Raw genomic sequence first — 25,543 nt, 5'->3', positions numbered from 1 at the left:
GAACAGAAACAGCTGAAACCGAGTCATGATAAAATGAAAAAAGATCGTTATGCAAATGTATGGTAAAAGATATTTTTTTCCTCCTCTTAATGATGGTATTATTCTTAATGTTAAAAATACGTTTTTCTTTTATCCATTTGTTACTAATATAATTAAAAAAAAAAAAAATTATAAATATCTAAAAGAGTTACAAACGGTCGAAATTTTTTCATTAATTGTATTAAAAAGATTAATTTGCATATATTGCAGAACTTGTACAGAACATGTACATCTCTTTCATTATTTCTTAATATTTATCATTAAACTGCGATTTATGTTAATCTTGAATATCTAAATTAATGTATCAGATTATTTATAACGAGTACAAAATACCAACGAATTATGTACAATCAAATGGCAATAAAAAAGTGTATATATGTAAGATCATTAAACAATAGAGACAGTATAGGACGTATAGATGGAACACGAGGCTGCCTGTTTGATCGTGCGTCTTTCCTTGAAGAAAACAAAGAACTAACAAAAGAACAAAACCAACGTCTTGTTCTACAGCCTCTTAGTTCGGTCTTTTTCATTTTTACATAGCATATTCGAAAAATACCAAAAAGAAAGTAAAGTTAATTTTAATTACAAGTCACGCACTGAACGAATAAAGTAGTCGTTAGTACCGGAAGCATGCAACAGATCGAAAAATTAAAAAACGCGAAAAAGTTACGAGTCATGGAAATTACAAATGAGAAGCATTTTGTTTTAATGAATTATGAGGATACGTACCTAAAATGTTTTTGAAAAATATAGACTGAGGTCATACGGGTGATAAAAGATGAGAAAATTCTCGATCTAATAATTTTCAATTTAAGTAAAACTCGATATAAGTACGTTAAACAAACTGAGCATCTCTACAAGCATGGGAAGCACTTAAAAACGTATACAAATTAAAAGAATCGCTGATACTAGTATGTAGTATACAAGCAATTATACAGAATGACGAAGGATGCAAATCAAAATCTGGCACAATATATAGATGAATTTACTCATAAATTAGAACAATTAGAAAAAATCAGGCACAAAATTACTAAATTATTGCCAACAATACTACAATAATACTATAATGTTATTATGTAATACTATATAATAATAATAATCCTTGCATAGGAAATATGAAACATTCTGTATAGCTATATATAATCCAGAGAAAAGACGCTTATATTTGAAGATTTTGCTTATAATGGAGGAAGACACAAGAAAAAAGGAAAATGAAGGACTGCAAGAGGGCAATGGTAAAAAATTTATTTTTATTGTCGAACAAGGGATATCCTTGAAAGGAGCAAAATATTTTGCAACTTTTATTGATAATAAAAATAAATATATAGATGTAGCAATACTAATAATAAAATATGACGTCTTTAAAGCATTAAAAAATCATAAAATTAGAGCATAAAATGTCATCGGGTGTTCCATAAATAAATCATGTACTAACAATGCAAAGGAAGGTATTACTAGGGAATTGTCCGTAGAATATATATATCACAGCAAAATGGTATTGCGTAGTGGTAATCATATTCTATTGGTAATGCGTAGTGGTAAATCATATTCTAATAGAAGTGGCAAAATGTATGCTTTTACAAAATAAATACAACTTATGAACTTATGAACGAACACAATAAACACAGCAGGGTGTATTTGAAATCGCTATCTGACACGAGTTCTAGATAATGTCACCTTATTAAGTATTGATTGCCAATAAATTCTATATTGGCTTTCTAAGGATTTTCAGATACAATGCTATTACTCTTGATAAGAGACTTTTAAAGGGTAAGTTTGTACCAAGTGGGAAAGAAAATGTTCTAATTAGATACTCTGTAAAATTCATGACATATAAACAAGAAGAAATTAAATTCATAGTTAAATAAAGAGATGTAGAAGTCCTGAAAGACGAGAAAACATCCAAGAACATCCAAGAATATGAAAATATAATTTTTGAGGTACCTTTGAATAATTTGATGCAACAAGAAAATGAAGAAATCCAGAATGTGGAAAAAATGCTTTGAATGACTAAAAATTAAAAGAACTTGAAAACTATACAGGTGATAAAAGCTATACAAAACAACAGAGGAAATATAAGACGATGCACTATATCAACTGATTTGCAAAAAGCAATGGATACTACAACAAAAAATTCTAATTATAAACGATGAGAGTAGAATATGATAACTTTGTAAAAATAAATACATGTATCCTGATGATTAAACCAAGAGATAAAAAGGTTTAATGAATAAATGGGAGAAAATAGGACAGATCATTGGAATAATTTGGGACAAGATTGATTGCGTATGGAGATCAATAAAGAAAAGAAATCGATCGGAGCTTTTTACGAAAGTTGGTAGATACGAAAACTCTAAGAACTTCTCGACATGTTATATTGAGAAACGAATATACGTGTATCAAATATATGTTCAAAATTATTTATTTAACAATATATACATGACTGAAAAGAAACTTTGAAGAAATTTCTTAAGAAGAAAAAATCTGTAAGTTAAATAGATCATTAGATTAAAACAGATAGATATTGAATAGTACCTAGATTTTTACTAAATAAATATTTGATAATCATTTTATAGTTATACATTTTAAGAAAAGTGCGATTAATTTAAGTGTAGATTCAGACATGAACAACAATGTTTCTATAATGTAATAACAATATTAATAAGTAACTAATAAGATCAAAGAATTTAAACAAGACAAAAGAAGTTAAGAATATGCTAAAATATAGGTTTAAAATTAGTGTACAAATGAACATTCGTACTAATTTAAAATTTTATCAGAACAATGATCCTAAAGATAAATCGAGTATTGTTCAAGAGTGCTTGCTATATAATTGTCCAAAAGTTTTAGATATCCCAGCCAGTTTTAGATATTTCAGCCATCGTCAAAACAAGAATTAAAAATACATTTAACAAAAAAATGCAAGTATTTCAGCAAATTATTTAAAGAAAATTCTTTTGAACATGTCAAAGCGAATGTAATGTGTTATTAAAAAACAGTGAATCTATATTATTTTTGTTATTAAAGCATATAAAAATATTATTTTGTTAGATGTTTAAATATTTTTGCAACACTAGTATAGATAATTATGTTAATAAAATAAAAAAAAAATCTATATTTCTGAAAACTATAAAAAATGTACTAGTTGGTAAAATTAACATGAATTTAATAATTCAACTATAAGAAGATATACAGGACAATCATATTTGAAAAATAGTATTGTCCCATCATTATAATAATCACGATAATAATGGTCATAATCATGATAATGATGATAATGATAACGGTGATAAAGATGATAATAAAGAGTAAGTTTTTTTTTTGAGGAGCAGAATTTTAAAATTCTCACCCATTAAAAACTTGTTTAAAAACCACGCTTTTACTTTGCTATTGCTCTTCTTTTGCCTGCTTATTATTGCTTATCAGATTCTGTCAATTCTATTCCAGCACACTTTCAATGAATCCCGCGATATTTTCCTAGCATTTTTTGTTTAGCTAGTATCTTTCCGACGATATTATCGAATGTTATTGGATCCATAGCAAATCGACTTCCGAGTCCGATACAAATTGCATAGATAAATCATCTATTTTATGGTTTAAAGTTCTTTTTGGCTCTTTTTTGTCTGTATACTTGGTAGCTTCTTACTGCTGGAACATATTTTGTTTGGTCTTAAGCAAGGTTTTGCCTCGTATAAATAAAGCTAGTTTTACAGTCTTTTCTCTTATGATTTAGCTTTTCACATCTATATGGAGCTTTGCAGTTTATTTGATGGTGACTGTATTCGAACAATTATAAAATAAAAATAATATAATAATAATAATAATAATATGATAGTGATAATAATATGTTAATAATAATAATGGTATGTTGGTGATAATAATAATAATACTAATAATAATAATAATAATAATAATCACCATCATCATCATCATGCCAGTGATGATACTAGTAAAAAACGGGAGATTGACATGGAGTGAAACATAACAGACATAACTGATGACTATAAAACTGTTCAATATAATCAACGTCAATCATCGATAATTACACACAATATTAGTTGAATTATTTATCAAACATCTTTTTCTTTTTTACATCAGTCTTCATCGACTTATCAAAAAAACTTGAAAATGTCGAAAAAGAAGATAATAATAATAATATTATATAGTAATTACACGCAATTCTTCTAGATTTTCAAAAATAAATAATTGATTATGAAAAATGTTTATCTATCCTAAAAGAATCAACAAAACACATTAGCATAGCCAAAATGAATTTAACATCATTTATGGGAAAGTATTCTGTCAAATTTGCGAATAATGCAGGTATTCATGGATTCAATTATTTGGTAGCAGAGACTTTTTAAAAAGGTAAAAGAATGAATAATCAATTTTTATTAGAAAAATAATGTTATTTTATTATTGTTTTTTTTTCAAATTTTCTGGCAGAATTTCTGGTTATCATTGTGATACTTGTTGGATTTACAAACTTTACATATATCTCTTCAAGCTTTTGGTTTTGATGTCAGCTTTTAGTTTCGATATTAAATTGTAAGCATGAATAGTAAATATAAGTTGTTGATCTGTTGGTTAGGCCATTTGTAATTATATATCCAATTAATTTAGTTAGAGAATCAAAATTTTCTGAAACATTTAAATGGTACATTTTATTAATTAATAATATAAAATTTTATAAGGAAAACTTATCTTAAATTATCTAAAATGATTTTAATTTAATTGTCATTATTTTAGCTTTAATATCAAAAATTCGCCAGAATCCAGAACATTTTTTAATTCCTTATTAGATACTAGTTACAATAATATGATCAACACATCTTATATTATATCACCAGAATTATTGCTTAATATTTAAAGAGAAAATTTTTTATAAGATGACTGATAAGTTATTACTGAAGAAAGTTTATGTTTCCTTAGAAAACTTTGTTCTCTGTTATACCAGTTTATAGTATGAATACTGCGAATTACTGATTATAACAAAAATTTTCATGGGAATTTATTTTTTTTCATTGTAGATATATATTGTATAACAATTAATCTATAATATCTTTTCAATTATAATCAAAATATCTATCAGATTTCGGAATTGATGAGATAAATAATAGCATAGTTAATTGGTGATTTTAATTATATTCCTTTTTATGTATACTTATATATATATATATATATATATATATATATATATATATATATATATATATATATATATTAATAACGTGTCAATTACATTTGCTCTCATTAATATCTTATGGCCTGCATATAGTTTTTTTCACTCAGCCACGATATTCTCCTCGCTGAAAATTTAAAATACATAACTTAAGGATTTATTTAGAATAGGAAATAAATCGATGTCTTATAATGTTTTCAACGATTCTCGTTACTCTATTATGCTGCTGTGAACACTTTATAACTGTTATACCCTTACATAACTGTTGTACCTTTATGTATTCATAAACCGAACTATCACCTTCTGAGATATAAAGCAGTTTAGATCTCCAATCTTTCCTCGTGAACGTGTATTTTGACAAATTCTGTGAATCTTAGCATTAGTCAGCTTTGTCTTTTGTTATATTATAGAGTTCTTGTTAAAATATGGACCAATCAGAATCATAAAGGTAATATTATCATCCAATAGGAAGCAAACTTTTTATTCTTGATAAGTTTCGTAGGTGTATCTGAAGGAGTGGAAGTTAGAAAGAATTAATTGGAATAAATCTGGATAGTCAGTCTATTATTTGTGATTCTGTAAAACCCGTCATTAAATAGCTAGTAAGTTGATGATTAGTTCTTCAATCTATGTTCTGTATTCTGTGATTAGGCAAGTCGATAATTAGACAATAAGTTCGTATTTTGCAATCTGTAAAATCAGCAACTAATAAGTATAATCAGCAATCATTAAGTAATAATTCAATATTTTATATTCTGTAAAATTGCTAAGTAAGTAATATGTCCTTATTCTGCATTTTATAAGACTGATAATCAATTCATGTATGTATTTTGCATTTGATAAAGACTAATAAATTTATAATATTTTATCAAAAAATCGATAACTACAACCAGATCTGTATTCTTTTACAATTTTTATTGAACATTGTTAAAGAACATTGAGTCGAATATTGAGATGAGAACTCACTTTTGTATACTACTTATAGAAAAAGTAAACAACTTGGAATCTTCATTCTAATACTCTTTCTATCGCCTGATTTTTTTCCTAATCTATTTATCTATCAGATCTCCTATTTTATTTTATTGATCTATGTTTTCTAATCTATTCACTCATATTCGAATTTAGGTTCTTTAAGATCTCTTGTAAATGCTTCAAGACCTTACTAAAAACTATCTTAAATTACATCATAAAAAGTAATAAATAAAATGTCAATTATATTTCGTAATCTCATTATTGTTATTTTTTATTATTGTTATATCTATAGTTAATATCTGCATAACATATTTTTATAAAAAAAATATAATTTTATAAATTCGATTTTTATTTTTAATTTTATATTTTATATTTTGTGAATATTATTTATCTATTTTTATTAAATTGCTTTATTATTACTCCTTTATTATTAAGAAATTATTTTTAAGACTAATTCAATATACTTTATTTATAAATAAATACAGCTGATAATTTTATGTATATTGTATATTCTATTCTATTTTATTCTTAGGTGTGTCTATTTCAGGAGAGTTTTTACGCTAAAAAAATATTGAGCGAAGGAAAAGATATTTAGATAGATTTCGTAATGGATAGATTTTTACAAATTTTGGGATATAAAAAGCAAAAATTGTCAGAATAAAATATAAAAACTGAATGCCTTAAATAATCTTTCGAGTGAATTTAAAAGCAGTGAAAATGAAATTACACAATTCCACTTGGAACTAAGAAAAATATAAATGAAGCACAATAGTAATGCAATAAAAGATACGTATCAAAATAATTAGGAATATTTCCATACCGTGATGTTTATTCATGAAAAAGATTTACATGAAAGAACTTTATTAACTTGGTAAATAAAGCATACATAAACATATGAATAATAATATGAGAATTTTTATTTACACATACATTTATAAAGTTTACTCAATATTTTCAAATATGTTTATATTGTTATTAATTTTCCTAATATACCTTCCTCTGTGAGGAAACAAAGTAGTTTTTATATTTGTTTTATACAATTTTGATAGTTATAAGCTTGTTCTCGTTGTAATTCTAAAAAGTTTGATATCAACATTCTAAGAATTCTTTATTCTTTATGCTCCTTGTCTGTATCAAAAGTACTTTGTAATGCATACAATTTATTTCCTTGTATCAGAAAAAAATTGTGTAGTACGTATGACACTGATATTAAGAGTAGTCACTTTTGCAAAAAGTTCTAGTGATTTTCTTGATATGCAAAATAGATTAGTAATAGGATTAATAATAAGATTAGTAAATGATAAATAATAAGATTCTATAATTCATCCAGTTCTCTCAAATATATAATTCAGTGCTGGTTGTCCACAAAAAGGGTACAGTTTTAATACATAAACTTTCATGATAAACACATCATCATCATCAACAACAACGTAGAGTAGAGATTCCATATATCTGGATAATTTCCATATATCCAGCAGGAAAATTTAGTGAATCATTCAACAAAGTATTCAATGAAGTACAATTCTTAAATATATCTTCATCTGAAACTCCCATTAGATCCAATGTCCACATATAGAAATTTATATGTTACATTAAAAAATATCATTGAATATTATTGAATTTGTAATTGTAGTGGTAGTTGGAAGTACTTGGAGGTGCTCTTATTAGTGTATATTTTTCATTTAATTCTTTTACACAATGAGAAAAATTCCAATACTCATCAAATAACTGTGAATATTTCTTCCAATCCTTAGATGTTTGAAGAATCTATAAAAAACAGCAATAATAAAGCTATGTTACAATATTAAAGCTTTGTACAGAAAAGTAAAAAGAAACAAATTAATTGATTCTAAGGTGACAGTATTGGACGTTCAGTTATATTAGGTATTGAATATCGTACAATATTCTACACCATTTGCTTTGTCATAGAGTAATTTTAGATGACCTAAAATATTAAATTCTTTTATTTAAATATTCATATTAAAAGAATAATATTTGTTTTATTTTATTTTATTAATTAATTAATTAATTTATTTGTACTTTAGGCTTAGAGTCTATTACAAGGAGATAATTGAATTGTTTCCAATCTTACAGTTTGAACTATATTTTATGTAAATATATTTAAATTAACTATAATTACAACCATAAATGTATATAACTATATTATTAAAAAGTATATATATATATAAAACTGTAGGTTTTTAATATATTTATATTTCACTTAATTTTTATATTTTTCATGTTTTTATACTGTTAAGTATTGCTTATAATTCCTGTCTAAAAATAATTCGCGGCCAGAGTTACCAGACAAGACTCCAGCGGCGCGACTAGTACGAACTCGATTGGAAATCAATTTAAGATGAATTGATCAAGGCACTCTCTAGTATACATATATCATATACGTCCTAATGTTCGCACACGAGTGATTATCTGAACTTTTAGTTTGTTAGTGATGATTTTGGCAACGAAGTCATCTAAGTTAGCTATATATATCGTTAAGCTATATATTCTTTTTCAGATTAATATAAGTTTTTAGATGTTATTCAATCGCATACAATCATTTAATTTGTAACCTGATAAATTGTGGACTCAAACGCACGGTCGAATTAAAATAAACAGAAGAAACGCATAAAAACGCTATATATTTTACATTCTGAAATAAAAAGAGTTCAAAGAATTTGTGTCTACTATGCTTCAAAGCATTAAATTAAAAAGCCATGGGCGACACAAATTATAAATTTGATAGCTGTAGATAAAAAGTTTCCTCATTTGCGACGAGTTGTGGCTATATACAAATGGAATGAAACAATCAGAATACCTTAAAATCAAGAAATAAACAAGCTTAGGCGAAAATTCTATTAAGCATGTTCAGGAATCAACTAATTTATGTAAAAAGGTTTCTCATCATCTTCGCTAGAAGATAACTTAAAACGACTATATATTATATTCAATTAAAAAACAATACTCTATTTCTCAGAAAAGGATTCAAAAGTTTCTTGACATCAAGAAAGTGTTTATTTCATTGAAAATGGTTTTTTCATGAAAAAGAAAATATTCTTATAGATATTATAGACTCGAGTAATGAAATAAAAATATTTTATAAGGTTAATAGTTTTTTTTTTGCGACGCGTGGAATAGAAAAAGAATGTTAATGAATAAAACACGTAAGAATAATTAGAAAGAGGTGTTAAAACACGTTGTAATAATGTCGAGGTTATTCGTGTTTCAACACCAAAGAACTGTTGATATATGCGAGATATCGAGTAGTTAATATCAAGAATGAGATGGAGTATAACAAGAGAGAAGCATACAGAAATATGAGGAGAAAAGGAGAGATAGAAAGTGAAATGAAGTATAAGTTGCATGTTATTGTTTTTCTTGAATATATAGGAGAGAAAAAATAAACCTTACCTTTTCCACTTTCTTACTCATTCGTCTCTCTCGTTCTTTTATCTTTCTCATTCTCTCTATCTCTCTTTCCTTCTTAATGTCATTTTGATTCATCCTTTGTTTCTCGAATTCTCCTTATCCTTTCTCCAATCCCGCTGCAGGTCACATACGGAAATAGAATAAAACAATATTTTTATATAAATAAGTTATTTTTGATATTTTTAATATAATTTATAAATATTCGAAATCTCTCTCTCTCTCTCTTTTTATTTTTAAAATTTGCCGATAGAGCGACTGAACACTTAAATAAGAAGGAGAATTAAAATTGAGAAACTGAATTAAATTAAACTAAATTAACTAAAGAAGTTTCACTTTTATTATGTAATAGACACGCAACCAGTTTTTACTTTTTTCTTTTTTTTATTACTGTTTAGCTTTGTTTTTATATGTAATATGAAAATGTAAATATAAGTAATACTTGCAATTAGTATAATTGATTAGTAGAAGTTATATAACTTATATACAATGTATAATTTCGTTTGTAGACACTAAAAAAGAATTGGGTTTTAAAGGATCTAATTTCTTTGAAAAAGATAATATAATTAAACGCAGAGATAACATATATAACGAAGGTTCTGTATAAAAGTCTTCATTGTCCGATTATTTTTCAGACAAAAATTTATTCAAAATTATTACTAAGCCGCGAATTTATCGCTTCACTTTCTTCTTGGTAACATTTCGTATGATTTCCGACTTCTATCTACTCGTAATATTTTATTTTAGATATAAATTCTATAATATTAGACGTTTTTAAATAAGAATGAATAGATAAAGATAAACATTGTTTCTTCGGAGTATTTATAAAAAAGATTGAAATTTATGACATAGATAAATTTATTTATTATTCGATTTATTGTTCGCTCTTATTTATTCATCTTGCGGAGCTGTCCAACATTTCCTCGCTATTATTGTCTTATCATTAGTCTATCGATTCCGCGCCATTAGCATCATGATTCGTTCAATAATGAGACGAGTCAGGAGACGTAAACAAATATACGTGATGAGGATGTGATGAGTCAGGAACGTATTCACACTTTTAGGTATTATAACATTTTCGAGTGGGAAGTCGAAGCAAGTCGGACAAATGACACGTTTAAGTCAATGTAATTGGCATATAATCACATTGAAAACGTATATGGATAAAAAGCTACATGTAATCTTCTAAAAGTATTATAAAATTTACAGAGTGTACTATTTTTTTCTCGGACTCGATTCGCAAATCATCAATGCGTCCCTGGTCTATTGTATAAAATGTCCACAAGGTTGCGCTCTATACGTGGGACTTGGTCGTCTTATTGTCAAGGCTATTTAGAATTTGCGAGTGCTGGTGGAAGGTTGCCACGAAATTTTGTTGTCCTCCTGATTACCGGTAATTAATATTTTTTTTTCTAAATTACAAATTTTTTCAATACACTAATCGATAGTCAAACGTATGATTTCTATGGTGTAACATTTGCAAGTCGGTAAAATGGTGCGTTTGAAAAATATTCGTGAAAATAAAATTGTCACCTAGATGTGTCTACTGAGAAGCTTATTTCATTATACTTTTTATAGGATTTTCAGCTCTTACTTTCGCAATGTGTATTCTTTGTTTGGATTTTTATAGGGATTAGTGCAATTATTTTTAAGTCATTTAATCATAATTGATTGAATTATATATTATATTCGACTTTCGTTTAAATCGTATGTATACGGGTACACATATACATATAATATGCACATTTACGTATCCATATGCTCATAAATACACTTGTATATCCGGATTGTTACTGCCAAGCGCGTGGTATAAACGTGTAAGAAAGTGACCGAATATTTGATATACGATTGAAAGAAAATTTGAAAGACAGAAAAAGGACATTCTGTAAGAATTTGTGTTATCGAACGGATCGTTAGTAGCGCTATTATACATCTGTTATTTTTTTAAATTATTTTGTAAGATACATTATTTCGATCATTTCCTCTAAATTCTGAGTCTACACGTATATACATATTCTTGATTTATATTAATAAAATTCTTTCATTTTACAGATCATAATACATAATAATCTACGAATCGACGAAGATACACAGTATAGTCAAGGTCGAGTTTTATTTTTCATTGCCCTTCATGTATAGCTGAAGATAAGTTAAATGTATGGTTTAAAAAATTTCAAGTAAACTCTAGTAAAAAATATACGTTAAGAAGGACGAACTTTCTATTGTTTTATTTTGCTTGGTATATTTTAGGAAATTTTTTTTGTCGTCGTATGATAGACAGAGTTGGGGAAGGTGACTTCCCTCTCACTATCTCAGTAATATGATCTCTGCTTGCGATAATATTTCGGTGTTCTGCTACAAATATACGTAGGTATATAAATAATATTATTTTCTTGTTAATTATTCCATCGAAAATTTTATTTTATTTTAGAATAATTATCGATAATTATCATAATTATTAAATAAACCACAATTAAATATAAATAAACCACATAATTGTATTAATTAGTGTACTTTTATTATAAAATAATTAGCGCCGTAAACGTGATTGAAATCATATTTTATAGTTAATAGTTAACGTTCTTTACTAATTCTTTTTATTTCGTAATGTTTTTGTTTATTTCATTTGTTACTTTTTAATAGAAATTTAAGTAACCTCTTTTTATTTTCTTAGTATATGTATTTATATACTTTTAAGGAGTTTTCTTTATTATAGTAATGATACTAATAATATCGTTTGTTTTATTTCAGATTTTATTGTGTCGTTGTCCGTGTAGCCATGAATGAGTCGACTCTTGTTCCAATAAAGTAAAAGAGGAATCACGAAGCAGATTGTGTTTTTACGTTAATTCAAATTTGTTTGCGTTTTGCAATTTCAATTAGGAGCATGCTTATTTGAATAAATTGCGCGCAAAGCAGTCTTAGAGTCGGTGTTCGTTCGTATAAAAGTTTTATTTAACTTCTTTTTTATAGTCACATAAACTATACAGGTAACCACCATATAACGCGGTTACGATATAATGCGATCCTGAAATCGTTAGATTTTTATCTTCTCACTTATTTTATTTGCTCCAAAACATTTATGCATATAAAGTATAAATTTTCTTTGTATATTAACTTATATGAATTATATGAATTAGATGCAAATGTATTCCTGTTAGTTACGTCGGTGTTGTTTATATGATATAGAAACAAATTGAGACAATTTAAAAAAAGATTTGGAAATTTACTTCGCGTTTTCTATTAGATCTGAATCTTTATATAATAATGTCATTTCTATGGAACGGAATATTCGCGTTATACTGTTACGTCGGTTACCTGTATTTACATATATAAAATAAAAATTAGGTATTAGCGAATTCAATTCATTGTACGCCTCTTAATTAATAAATAATTATCGCGTATTAGAGTCAGTGCATCACGGAAGATGATCAAGATCCTGATACACTTCTTTTATAGAAGAATATTGGTAAGTAAATGTTGAAATTTTATAGCCAATGTAATTTTACAATTCTTTTAATTATAATAAATGTAACACTGACAAAGATAATTGATTTTTCACTGCGTTGTAAAATAACACGAAGATTTATCACTGATAATAAATGTATGCTTTTAACACGGATGTTGAGATACGAAAAAACGGAAAAGTACGAATCGGTACTTCAGTCGGAGATATCTCGCTATTGATTGCTTAACCCTTATAATATTGACCCTTATAAATTTTCCGGACACTGTTCATAGGTGATTTTAATCGCATCTGTTATTTGTTAAAATTAACACATTTCTTTTAAAAATGAAGACATTTTCACGTATTTTGTATTTTATTGTAAAATGTACGTGGTTTTACGTGGAAAACAGAAACAAATTTATTTTCGTAAATAAAATATAATATCATTATATATGTTTAAATTATTAAAAAACTCGCATAGCCGATATATCGATTCTAAAATACTGAAATGAGTAATTGTGTTTTTGCTCAAGTTGCTAGATTAGAACAATTAATTTATTGTAAACGTATATGTGAGAGCACGCGACATTTTCTCGTTATCTCAACCTAACCATACAGATCATCTCCATTTAAACGCGAAACATCTACCTCGTGTAACGAATATAAATTTTTGTTTAATCCTTTTTCAGATAATCGCAACCTTCTCAAGTCGATTTTGATCTACAGCACAAACGAGTATTTTGAAACCACCGTAGAATTTCTTAAATGGTAAGTGAATAAATACAAGTCAATTTTATTATTCATTATCGTAGGTGGGTTTAGCTCCAAGTATTTGGAAAACAACAAATCCTTTTATTAAAATAAAAATATAAACAGATTCGAACCTCGATGCTCGATAAAACTCAACTACTCTGCTCTGCTCTGCTATCTTATACTTTCTGCTCTACTCGGTTCTGTTATACTCTGATGCTTAGTCTTTATATTGTCTTTATATCGGTTACGTTTTTTTCTTTCGCTTTCTCATTATCGCTTTCCTTCATTCATGCACAGTCGCGTCGGTATTTAAGTTACCTATCATTATGATATTATAATGATGAAAAGATATAATAAAAATAAACAACATTCCAAATAGTAACCAGAATATATTTAATAATCTCTTAAAATAATATTATAGCAAATATTTTTATTGTATGTTGGCTTAATAACAAAATTGTTGAATATTTTCTAACTGCTCTCTGTCAGAAATTAAATTGAGTTTTTAATCTGTTATCAAATTTATTATTTTTTAATTACAATAATACAATAATTAATAAGAAGTATGATAACATTTAGCTTTTGTTACTTCTGATAAGTGATTCAGCATACTTAATATATATTTTTTTAATACGTCCGACGATATTTCACTCCATGTTTTTTTTAGAATCGTTATTAATTTTAATTTAGAGTACCGCTCCTTTACAAATATTTTTTGATCGAGTTCGTACCACAAATACTCGATCGGATTTAAATCAGGGATGGCTAAAAGAGCAGTGATATGTTATTTTTCGTTAAAAATTTATTAACTATCTTTACGGTATGTTTTGGGTCGTTGTCGTGTTGAAACGTATACGTCCTGCTTTCTCTGAATTATCCAATTGATGGAAATAAATATTGTTGCAATATACTTGTATATTTTATAGCTGTTAAGATTCCATCAATAATTGTTAACTTTCCCATTTGTTCATTATTAAAACAGCCCTATACCATTATAATTCCTCCGCCATGTTTTACTGTCGAAGTAATAATATTTTTTTAAAAGTTTGTTCTTCCTTTCTCCAAGCGTACTTCCTTCGTCTATTCGATTGTAATTCAAATTTTGACTCGTTATTTCAAATTACGGATTCAATTGGTTTATTATAATATTGCTTTACAAAATTTAAACGTTTTTGAGCATTTTTATCCAAAATGTATGGTTTCTTCCTGAGTATATTCTACCGTGTAATCCAGCTTCGTATGATTGTGATTTCATTTGTCTATGGGGAGTTCTCCCTCTATGGGGATTTATAATTCTTCTTTTATTTCTCTAGCACTTAAAAATGGTTTTTTTTGCAAGTTTATGAATTTCACGATCTTGACGCGACGACGTTTTCCTTTTTTTTACCTATTCTAATTGAATTTTCAGGATTCCCTATTTTTTGGCAAATTTTTCGTACTCCTTCCTTCGTTAATCCAAATTGTGTGTAAGTTATTGCAAAACTTTCTCGTTCATCCTCTCTTAGATTATCTCCCTATAAATTAACAATCGCTCTGTTGTGTTCAACTTTTGTGTTTTCAGCATATTATAAATAATTAATTCTTAAAAACGATTAGAAAACGTTTTATAAGCAACAAAGCACACTGCGTTGTTAAGTATATTTTTAATTATAGATTTTTGTTTATAATATGAAAAATTGCTTATGTCAGCTTACTTTTCGACTGGCTAACTTAGGAATATAACTTAATAAATTTATTATAACTGCTATCTGTGTAAACAAAAGACAAACGGAACAAATACATACTAGTTCTCTCTCTCTTATATATATATATATATATATATATATATATATATATATATATATATATATATATAAAACAATAGCGTCAGATTAAAAAGTCCACGCGTGTCATTTACGAACTACATCTTGACAAAGCTCGTTCAGACAAAACGCGCTTAGAGATCACCTAACACTAAACATATCAAGCCCAGTCATTTGACCGATATATGATTTCATCTTGAATTTATACATACATGTTATTTTTTCCGATCATCAGCTATCTGTAAAATTTTAGATTCTCTTATTACTTAATTTCTTACCTTTGGTATTTTTTTTCTTTTGTTTCTTCTGAGAACATTTTGTTACTCCCATTTCTTACCATAGCCGGTCATTTGACCGGTGTACAAATTTTTTATCATTTTCTAAATTTTTCTTCCTGGAACCTTCCTCTGAACTTAAGTATCACATCTATAGATAATTGCATACATCTTAACGTGATTTTGCTCTAATTTTACATGTAATGAACAGATTTATTGGGAATAATCAAAATAATTACAAGCCCGATATGAATCTGACTGTTGATGAGCAATTATTCCCTACAAAAGTAAGATGTAAATTTACACATTACATAGTATATATAAGTAAGCCTGATAAATTTGGCATCAAGTTTTTATTAGCATCAGATGCCAACAGTAAATACATTATAAAGAATTTTCCATATTTGGGAAAAGAAGAATCCCGATCATTGTCAATACCATTCGGTGAATTTGTTGTTCTCAAAATAGTTGAACCACTTACTCGATGTTGGAAACATGTTACGACGGAGAATAACTTTTTCACCAGCGCATCACTGGCAACAAAATTATTAGCGAAACGAATAACATTACTTGGGACTATTCGGGGTAACAGAAGAGAATTGCCCAAGTTGGCGAAATCAGCAAAAGACAAAGTGGAACGTTTCTTAACAGTACTTTATAAACCAAATAATTGTACTCTAACAATTTATAAATTCAAACCAAGCAAAAACGTTACAATACTAACTTCGAATCATAAAATTGTAGAAATCGATAACGACAGAAAGTGAACCTGAGACAGTTGCATATTATAATAAAACCAAATTCGGCATCGATGTCACTGATCAAATGGCAAGAAAGTACAGCGTCAAATCAAAATCCTATAGATAATTTGTGCAAATTTTTTTCAATATCCTTGATTTGGTAGTATCAATGCATGGAATCTTTCTAAAGAAATAGGTGGACAAAATATATTCAGACAACAATTTCTACTACAAATAGCAGAAGAGCTACTCGAAGAATATCACAAATTTCTTCAAGAAGAAAAAGAAAACTTACAAGGAATATCAAATGACCAAGACAATATTTCGCGAAAAATATGCCAGATGCGATTGTGCAAAGAAAACAAAACAACTGAATCTTATATAATAAGTAAAAAATATGTTTGCGGTAAATATAGGAAGGAGAATCCTATCATTTGCAAAAAATGCCACTAAATAAATTAAAAGCGTTTTTCTAAATAAAGTAAACAATGTCACTGTAATCTCCTGTTTGTGTTATATATGAATAGTTATTTTATTATTATTTAAAAGTTTACGTTGTAAACATTACTTCCGATAATAAATTGACAATTCCAGCTAAAAAACAACATTTATTAGATAAAATTTGTACACCGACCACATGATCGGTTATGGTAAGAATCGGTATAGCGAAACGCCGGTACGGTTAGTGCTAATTTTCACACGTGAATAAACATTCATTTTTATCGCTCACTACTCCTAGGATTACGTTCCTATCTTATATATAGCATTCTTTCGGCATTTAAACACACATGAACATGTTCCTAATTCTACATTATGCCAGCAACGAAAAGTTCGAATTGATACAAATTACTGATTATAATTTTTTCAATAAATTATTAACGACCATGAACATTAGTAATTCCACTTTAGTCACTTGCTCACAAGTAGTACATTTCCAATTGCTTTTTTTTTCTTTCTTATTTTCTTATATTGTGCACACCTAGTTTTATTAGCTTATTTTTTTATCCTAATTTTTATGTCCTAATATAAGGAAAGCACAAGGATTATCATATACATTTATTTTTCAGAAATGATTTCTTCGAGCATATGTTGAAGGAATTAAATAGATATCACTATCAAATAATAAATAAGTATAAAGGGTTATTGAAGGCAAAGAAATGGAAGGATATTATACTCCCGGAAATAAAGAAATTTTTGAGTCTAATCCTTTTGATGGGATAAGTGAAAAAAGACGTTCTCTCCGATTCTTGGTCGACTGAGGCTAGTATGGAAATTCCATTCTTTTCAAAAATAATGAGCAGAAATACATTTACGTAGATAATGCGAAACTGGTACTTTTGCAGCAATAAGAACATTCCTTCCTACTCTACAAACAGACTCGTAAGAATTCAGTTATTAACTATCTGAAAAAGAGATATAATGACGTGTACAAGTCTTGCCAACAACTATCATTAGGTGAAAGTATCATTTCTCAATGAGGCAAACTTTTATTTAAAATGTACTTTAAAATAACTGCAAAAATCACAAAATATGGCATAGAAAGACAGTTTTGTGAAGATCACACTAGATACATCCGTAATTTCGAAATGTATGGATCCAAGAAAGAAAGAAGATACTATCCTTATCGAGCCTTACGAAAATATATGGCATTACATATTTATCAAGACAACTATTATAATAGTGTAAATACAGGAGAATAAAATGCGACTATATGGAATTATATGAACAAGTAGAAGGTCTCAAAAAAATACAACTTTTGGTTAAACCATATTTCATAGAAAAGATGATATTATATTGCAGATATGGGATTATAGGAAACGAAATATCGATATGATTTCGATAATGACAATACACTTAACACGACTACTAAAACCGAGCAGTATAAATAGAAAATCTGCAGTGCCAGTTCAAAAGCATGAATGGATAATAGATTATAATGAATATATGAAAAGGATAAATCGCATAAATCAGTGTTTGTCTTATTATTCGATTTTTAAAAAGACAAAAAGTAGACAATTCGAGTTATAAGGTTTCTAATCAAATTCCGCACATTTTAATGTATATAAAGTATGTACCGCATTGATTGGAAAGAAAATTTTCTATAAAAAATTCTTGCATGAAGCATTATTATTATAAATGGCGAAATTAACAAGAATGAAGATTTACATATTACGTTGAGAGCCCACAAATAGGATACCCAGATTTGATCACCAAGAGAGACTTTTAAATTTTGCAACACATAAACTTACGAAAATAATAACTCATAGCGGAGATAAAAACGTGTTTTCTTTCCATTAAGCCAGTAAAAAATACGTAGCAAATTTACATATTTATATCGGCAATTTCGGGTAGGTTCTGTTAAGAAAAAAGAATAAGTGAGAGATATATAGGGTATTCAAGATTTTAATATTCGAACTTTGTCAGTATATTCTATGGTATTAAATAAGAAAAAAATGTTATGTAAACATAAGTCGCATAAAGCTTTATTAAAAAGTTGTAACAAAAATACAGAATACAAGTAATCGACTAGCTGTTAATACGAGCATTGGCTCGAATAGGTCGATGTATTTACTACTCGATATCCTGAGTTAATTAATTAATACTCCATTTCAAAATGTTTATCATACTTGACAATACATAATTGACAGCGATCAAAAATCAGATTTACAACTGTGCGAATTTCGTTTCTATTCTGTTTCGTTTCATAGAACGCATTATCAATCTTTTGTATTAATTCATTATGTGAATATTCGTGTTTGATACACTTTATCTTTCAAATTTCTCCACAGATAGAAGTCGAGTGGCGTAAGATAGGATGACCTTGGTGACTAAGAGATTGGTCTATCTCGACCTATCCATTTGTGAAAAAACCGATTATCTAACCACTGCCGAACTTGTGTCCCGTAATGTGTCACACAATCATCCAATTGCATCCACATCTTTTTTACATAATACAATGGCATCGATCTTCCAAAAAAATATGATAATTAATTTTTTAGAAAATTCAAAAATTCAGTTGAAATCACCCGATCCGGTAAAAAATACGGTCCTATTATCATATCGTTGTACAGGTCTGTCCATACATTGCATTTGCATTGATATTGAAAAGCAACTGTTCGTGTCATATGTGAATTTCTTCTTCTTGCCCATACATGATTATTACGCACATTAAAAATTCCTCTTCTCGTAAACGTCGATTCATCAGTCCACGATATTTTCGATGAAAACAAATTATCTTGTTGCATGTATAGTGCAATGACAGAATACCAATCATTTTTTATAATCAGTTGGATAAGCTCTTGTACTCTCATGTAATGATACGAATGACTGTTATCAGTGTGAAGGGAGTCATACAATCGATCGTGATAACCACGGTTGATGCGAGGAATTACACTCGCTGTTGAATTATTATCAAAAAGTTCAGGATTCTTGATGTGCGATTTCGTTGTCTTGTTGGCACTTTCTCATGCAATGAACGTACTCACGGGCGAACTTCAAACGTACGACTTTATGCTTCTCAGTTAGGGAGATTATTACTTTAATATCTTGTGTTTAATGTGCTTGCTATTTCGCAGAATGCAATGCATTTGTCTTAAATTTGTTTATATTCCCACATCTTTGGCGATTTGACTGGCAGTCTCTTTGTAATTCAGAACAACGCGTAGAATTTTCTATTTTTTTTTTTTTTTATGTATCTTCCATATTCGTTATAATTTGTCAGTAATAGACATTAAGTATTGATGAAAAATAGTATGTGGATTGTGTTTATTGAGATGTCTTTAGTGGCAAGATCAATCGATCTAATATATTCGTATTGTTTAATTTTTTAGCAAGTCTTTGGAGTTTATTTTTTCGAGCCTTCACAAGATGTATCTTCACATTTATATAGCTGACTGAGAATTTTTTTAAAATAATAAAAATATATAAAATAAAATCAAAAATATACATATACATATACTGTATATAAATTTATATTTAAAATAATATATAAGATTATATTACTTAATATAGTATTCGCTACAACCGTTCAAACATAATTGAGGTTATTTGGGACAATTAGGACAATATGTTGCAGTCTGTTTTACATTTTTTTTCGCTTTCTGGCATTCGAGAATTTATCTCCTTCTTTTGATAACGTAGAACGCACATCCTTCTTATGGTCTTGCGCTGTGGATTTTTACGAACTTGTAAGTTGTGAGACGCATTTTTTGTTTTCTTCTTCTGATTGTCGATATAAAAATTATCTACAAATAAATTTACAAAATTAGAAAAAATAAAAACAAAAAATCGGTAGAAATATGAAAACAATAAGTATTGGTACAGTTTTTATTTCCAGCTATTTACAACGAAGTTTATAACATTAACTAAGTGAACACATTATATTATTGCTTTCTAATTATGACTAATCTCGTCAATCAATAGAGTTCAAAACTTGGTACTATTAAAAATTATTATCGTAAAATGGAAAACAAAAACGTGCAGAAACTACGATAGAAGAAAAAAAATTATTATTAACTTGCATAATCAACGTAAAAGTTTATCAAAACTTTCGCGGATTATAAAAAGATTTCTATCTACTACACGAAATATAATTGGTAGGTACGGATTGAGAAAGAGGCTGCAAAATAATTCGAGAAATGGACCGTAAATAATCAATTAGTATTCTGGACGAGTCGTTATTAGAATGATAAAACAAAATTCAAAAATATTTGAAAATTTAACTAAAATAGTTGAACATCTTGAAAATAATTTAGATATTGATATATCTTTTAGCACTGTGCATAACTTTATGGAAAGTCAAGGGTATCGCAGTCGAGTGGCTCGTAAAAAATATTTTGTAAATAAATAGAATAGAAAGAAAAGATTGCAATTCGTAAGTAATAATATTAGTATACCAATAGTAGAATAGAGTGATTTTTAGAGACGAAAGTAAATTTAATATTTTTGGGTCTGATCGATATGGTACTATCGAGGAGAAAACACGAAGAACTAGGAAAATTACGACCTATATAGTAAAACACGGTGGAGGTTCTGTACTTGTTTGGGGTTGGATGAGTGCTGTTGGAGTTGGTTCATTAAAATCTATTCATGGTTTAGTAAATCACAAAGTTTACATTGACATTTTAAAGTGCACTCTTACTTCTAGTGTAGAAAAAATGGGCATAAAGAATAATTTTATTTTTATGCAAAACAATGATCCGAAGCATATCAGATAAAATACGAGAATGTGGATACTACATAATACATCAACGTATATAAAAACTCCTCCTCAGTTTTCAGAACATTTATGGGATTACTTAGAACGTAAAATTAGAAAATATAAAATTTCTTGTAAAAAGAATTAATAATAAATTTAATGCTGTCATGGAGGTATGAAATAAGATCCAAAAACGCCCAGCGTTACATCAAATTTAGTTAATTCGTTGCCTAGAAGAATTGTTGTAACTTTAAAATCAAAAGAAAATTCTACGAAGTATTAATTACCCGCTTACCTTAAATTTTACCATCAGAATAGTTTAAGTTTTCGACGAATTTTAAAAAATTCAGCATTTGTACGAATACTTATTGCTTTCATATTTCTACTGATTTTTTGTTTTTCCTTGCTAACTTTGTAAATTGTACAATCAACTAATTTTTTCTGGACTATATCCACTCTAAAGATTCGTGGAAATATGTACCAATTTTTTGTTTATAAAAAATTAGTTAATAAACTATAATCTCACGAAGTCTTATTTCAAGTCGATCAATGTTCGAATACTTTTTATACTCACATATGTGATTTAGTCGGTATGTACTGCCATAATAGTAGTCTTGCCCTCCAAAGAATCATTGTTTCGTCGACTACAATATTTGGGCATGGTGGAAAGATTTTTTGATACTGTGTATCAGTATGTGTACAAGTAATAAAACTTTTCCAAATTTATCATTATGTTCTATGGTTTCGTTGTTTTCCAAGTGCAAATTTGCTAAGAATAATTCAAATCGATTACGAGACATTAGGCTATGCGGAAACGAAAAATTACAAATAGGTTCCGTTGATCAACATTTAGTTAGCGATGTCAGTATTAGATCCATCCAAATCAACGGTCCAATAAATGTTTTCATTTTTTCGATATTATTGGGTTTTCATCTCTTCATTTGTCCCGTGTCCGACATTTGAATGGTGAAGTAATTTTTAGTCTGCATTTTCGTTCCTTTTCGTGGCTAGAAAGCTTATCATTTTTTCATTCAGAAATAATGAAAGAACTTCACCCGGTTTAATATCGATAGGTAATTCCATTAAAAGTTCACTTTTCCCGGTGAATGTAAATGATTTTTATTCGCTGGTAAATTCGTTCCACTGAATATTGTCTAATGAACCAACAGTATTGGTCTGTTCCTCTTCTTCTTTTATAACTAATTCTTCTAACATTCCTTTAAGATCTTCACTTTCATATGCATCTTCGTCATCAGAGAGAAATATAAAGATGTAAAGATGAAATTTTATTTCTAACCTTTTTTGTAAATCTGACTACTTCTTCATCACTACTTCGCTCACTTTTTTTTTATATTTATACACTGTCTAACTACAAAATATTTTAAGGATAAAAGTCACAGACATGCTTCTTAGAAAAAATATGCTTCTCGACCGAATAAAAATTCTGGCATAAATGCCGTGAGATCTCTCACAGTCTTCTTTTCGGAAAGCTTGTTGCTTTCTCCACTTCGTTATTCTTTACTCTTTTCTTTTCTTTATTTTTTAACGACACCAAGACTCGATAACGTTAAGTTACTGGCCACACGCAATACTTTTGAATAACAGATTGCGTCACATCGTTGTTCCAGCTAATCGCTTTGTATCTACGCACCATTCATAGATTTACAACTTCGATCATCGGATTTGCGATCCCGGGAAATTGGACAGATTCTTGTTAGGCGATCAATGCGTCAATTGCTTCTTCAATTTGAAGAGAAGTCTTTAGCAGAATGTTACAGTTCAGTTTTAATTCTATGATTTCTTTCAATAACGTTCAATTTATCTCTTTGTTATATCTCTCTTTTTGTTCGTGACATTTTTTTAAACATATAGATAGGTTTATTTCAGTATGTGATTATTATAAGAGTTAGAACTAAGTTCTAAGCATAATTTAATTTTAAGATACAATGGGTTTAAATCTTTTAAAGTGTCAAAATCTAGTAGATCAGGAGTTTTATTATAAGCTGGGTGAGCTTGGTTCACTTATCGTGAGAATGTTCAGATTAACTTTGTATAAATATGCATTCAGTGTATTATCTCGTGATGTTATTTTCGATCCCTAGGATGCTTTGCATTATAGTCGCTTGCTGCAGTGAAGTAATTGTAACAGCTTGAAGGTAATCTTGTGATGTATTACATAATTATTATGTGTCACTTATGGTATTTCTCTTTTTGGTCTATGTGGTTCAACTTTAATTAGTACATTCAGTTGACTTTTCATGTGATAAATATCCTTGTCATTTTCTTTTCGTCTCAATTTTTATTTTTTTGTTATTTATGTATTTTATGTTATTTCATTTAGGATATAGTCATCGATTTTATAACTCTTCTCATTTTTTTTATTGGTACGTATAGTATCGTGCATTTTTAATTTTTTGATTTCTTTTCTAAACATTTCTGGAGCGTTAGGTTTCTTAACTCGTTTTATTGTATAGTTATTTCGTTCAGTTGTTTTATCTAATAATTCAATTGATGATTTGTGCATCAATGTATATTCCATATCGATGGTGGATTAACAGCTTTTTCTAAATTGTTTTTCGTAGCTTGTAGCTCTGTGATATCGAGAAGTAAGTCATAAGTATTGCTGAGTGCTATTTCTTGAAGGTATTTTTTTGAAAGTGGTGCTGTTATTGTTGTTTTTCAAATCAAATTAATTTTTTTTACAGGATCGGTAAGTAAAGCGTTAACTAAATTATCACTGGTCAAACGAAAACAATCGATAATGTCGACTAATTGTAAGTGCAAAGTACGTTCGAGAAAAGTATTTCCATATAAGGTTAAAGTACATTTAAGAGAAGTTACTACATTTTATTTTATAGTTGTTCATATTTAATCCTTATATCAGGACTCTGTCAGATACTCTTTTGCACATTCTTACTTAAAATATTTTATCTTCCCGCTAAAAGATTTTAATATCAGACAAGATTGTTGCTATTCGATACATTTTCTACTCGTTCGTGTTAGTTTTCAAGTTTAGAATTCTGTTATCCGAAGACTGCTAAAATTTATCAATAAAGTAGTAACTATACGTTCTTTCCATAATCTATAGGTATTCTTATAGATAAATAAAATTATTATTATATTTCTGAAATTATACAGGCAATTAAAGAAAATAATATTTAAGTATTACAAGGAATATAAAATAAACATGTTTATGTACGTTTTGTATAAGACTTTGCATCTTCATCATATATCGGTTTTTACATTCCAAACATGATTTTCATTTTGATTCTTAGAGTCATCCTCTGCATTTCTCCTTCCCCCACTTTCTTTATCTCTAACTCCCTTTTCCATTTCATATTCTTTTCTGAGATTATCTCCACCTTAAACTTATTATTCAGGCTTCTGTCATCCGATAAGTTGCCTTCTCTTAGGAAGCTCCGATCTCTGCCATTATTTCGTTTCTCTTTACTTATTACCTCCCTGGACGAAGTTTTTAAGCCTTTAACGACGGCACTCACGAAACAAAAATTGTGATACTGGCTAAAGGAAAAACAATTGATCCATCGTAGAACCAGAATAAAAATTATTATTTTATTACTATATTTTTATATAAACTAATATAAGTCAATCTAATTTTCTAGTATAAAATATAATTTATTAAAATATGTATTGTTTACAATATATAATAATAATAATTTTACATTACGATATAATACGGTTAAAA

The 25,543-nt window shown here is 28.0% G+C and overlaps 1 long non-coding RNA gene across 3 annotated transcripts in view; it reads left to right on the top strand.

Moving 5' to 3' along the window:
- The first annotated feature begins 10,924 nt into the window (after positions 1–10,924).
- Positions 10,925–25,543, top strand: part of LOC127071397 (uncharacterized) — a 55,770-nt gene continuing 41,151 nt past the window's right edge. The window contains exons 1-7 of one of the 3 annotated variants that reach the window (XR_007785008.1): positions 10,925–11,015; positions 11,675–11,778; positions 11,873–11,993; positions 12,374–13,091; positions 13,760–13,838; positions 17,708–17,904; positions 17,984–25,263. This is a non-coding gene — a long non-coding RNA (uncharacterized LOC127071397). Of the gene's footprint in view, positions 11,016–11,674; positions 11,779–11,872; positions 11,994–12,373; positions 13,092–13,759; positions 13,839–17,707; positions 25,264–25,543 lie in introns of those variants that run through there. The other 2 variants (XR_007785006.1, XR_007785007.1) reach the window with 2 other exon arrangements.

This window comes from Vespula vulgaris, chromosome 21 (assembly GCF_905475345.1).
Source record: "Vespula vulgaris chromosome 21, iyVesVulg1.1, whole genome shotgun sequence".
NCBI classification, from domain to species: domain Eukaryota; kingdom Metazoa; phylum Arthropoda; class Insecta; order Hymenoptera; family Vespidae; genus Vespula; species Vespula vulgaris.
The sequence above is the reverse complement of the archived record's forward strand: the minus strand, read 5'-3'. Positions and strand labels throughout refer to the sequence as shown.